Raw genomic sequence first — 2,500 nt, forward strand, 5'->3', positions numbered from 1 at the left:
TTTGGCCGTGCCTTGGCCGAGTTTTGCATGCCTTGGCCGTGCCTTGGCCGAGTTTTGCATGCCTTGGCCGAGTTTTGCATGCCTTTGGCTTGCCCATGGGCGCCTTGGCATGCCTTTGGCTTGCCTTGGCCTGGCCATGGGCGTGCCTGGGCATGCCTTTGGCTTGCCCACGGGCGTGCCTTGGCATGCCTTTGGCTTGCCCATGGGCGCCTTGGCATGTCTTGGCCTGGCCATGGGCGTGCCTTGGCATGCCTTTGGCTTGCCCATGGGCGCCTTGGCATGCCCTGGACGTGCCTTTGGCTTGCCTTGGGATGCCTTAGGCTTGCCCATGGGCGCCTTGGCATGCCTTAGGCTTGCCTTGGCTTGCCTTGGCCGTGCCTAGGCCGAGCCTTGCATGCCCAAGACGTGCCTTTGGCTTGCCCATGGGCGCCTTGGCATGCCTTGGCCTGGCCATGGGCGTGCCTTGGCATGCCTTTGGCTTGCCCATGGGCGCCTTGGTATGCCTTGAACGTGCCTTTGGCCTGCCTTGGCATGCCTTTGGCTTGCCTTGGCCTAGCCATGTGCGTGCCGGGGCATGCCTTGGCCGAGCCTTGCATGCCCAAGACGTGCCTTTGGCTTGCCTTGGCATGCCTTTGGCTTGCCTTGGCCGTGCCTAGGCATGCCTTTGGCTTGCCCATGGGCGCATTGGCATGCCTTGGCCGTGCCTTTTGCTTGCCCATGGGCGCCTTGGCATGCCTTGGCCTGGCCATGGGCGTGCCTAGGCATGCCTTTGGCTTGTCTTGGCCGAGCTTTGGCATGCCTTGGACGTGCCTTGGCCTGGCCATGGGCGCCTTGGCATGCCGTTGGCTTGCCCATGGGCGTGCCTTGGCATGCCTTTGGCTTGCCCATGGGCGCCTTGGCATGCCTTGGGCTGGCCATGGGCGTGCCTTGGCAAGCCTTGGCCTGACCATGGGCGTGCCTTGGCATGCCCTAGACGTGCCTTTGGCTTGCCTTGGCCGTGCCTTTGGCTTGCTTTGGCCGTGCCTAGGCATGCCTTTGGCTTGCCCATGGGCGCCTTGGCATGCCTTGGCCTGGCCATGGGCGTGCAACTTTGGGGCAGTATACTCGGGTCGTTGTGCAAGAAACCAAGTCGTTGGGCAAGCTTCGTATGCAACATGGGGGAGGGGCTTTGGTTTCTCGTACGTTGAACCTCCATATTTTAGCTTGGTAGCCAACTTTGCCCAGGCATGGGCGCTCAACACCCACCCCTTCCCTATATATGCATTCTGAACAATTAGCATAGTGACAGGAACAGATATTAAATTTTTGAGGAATCATAATTTTTGAAAACCCTACCAAACGAGGTCGGATTGACACGAAATTTGGCGTGGGGCATCGGGACATTGAAATATGAGTTTCCCAAAAAAAAAATTTTGGTTTTCGGGTCGGGACGGGCCGCTTGGTGGGCCCGGTTGGTCCGTAAGGCCTTTGGTGGGGGCAAGGTGTCCAAACGGGGTTGGATCGACACGAGGCTCTGTGAGGGTACTCGTGACCATGAGATATGACTGTCCAAGAGAAATGAACCCCCTTTCGTGTCGTGAAGGGCCCGCGGGCCGGGCTTGGTGGGCCCGTGGGCCTGTTTTGGGCAACTCCGCTTTAATGACACGAGGCGTTGCGTCCGGGACATGAGAGGAAACTTTATGAGCGGTTTATGGGGTCGGGGTTGGTAACCTCATGTTTTCGGGTCAACACGTTGACCGTGTCGTGCTCGGGCCCTCGACGTCACCACAAGTTTCACGAAAATGGGACTTGTAGCGGGGAAGCATTATCATGGGTATAGGTGGTGTGTTATGGAATCGTTAGTCGGTCACGATCGTTAGTCAGTCATGTGTTTAAAACGTAGATCCGTGTCGTGCTCGGACCCGAATGCGGACCGGGCTCGCTCGACATCAACGTTCCAGGTTTTTTTACAGAATGGGTCGACGTTAACGGGTATGGAATCATGACATCATGTCTTCGGGTTAACCCGAAGCCGATGGACCGTAACAGGTTTGTCGAACAGCGTGCTAACCTTACCGGGCAGCGGGCCAGGTTTGCCGGGCAACGTGGATACTTTACCGGGCAACGCCGACATTTTATCGGGTAACGTGCTAACCTTACCGGGCAACGTGCCCAGGTTACCGGCAACGTGCCGTGCATTTATCGGGTAACGTGCCAGGTTTACCGGCCAGCTTTGGTTTTGCAAGTCATTGTGGCCAGGTTATCGGGCGACGTGACTTGCGAACATGAGAGGAAACTTTATGACCAGCTTATCGGGTAAAGTGCCAGGATTACAGGCCAGTTTGCTAAATGTCATGTGGTGATTGTATAAAACAATATAATCATGGTGGATATACACATTCATAGCATTGCAGCTACTTGTGCCTCGTATCCACAGAACTTCACAGTTAAGCGTGCTTCGTCTAGAGTAGTACTAGGATGGGTGACCCCACTGGGAAGTCTTGATTCTTTTATTTTTTTA

This window comes from Bidens hawaiensis, unplaced genomic scaffold (assembly GCF_021521415.1).
Source record: "Bidens hawaiensis isolate Kalapana, Puna unplaced genomic scaffold, B.hawaiensis_p1.1 tig00080530_1, whole genome shotgun sequence".
Taxonomy (NCBI): domain Eukaryota; kingdom Viridiplantae; phylum Streptophyta; class Magnoliopsida; order Asterales; family Asteraceae; genus Bidens; species Bidens hawaiensis.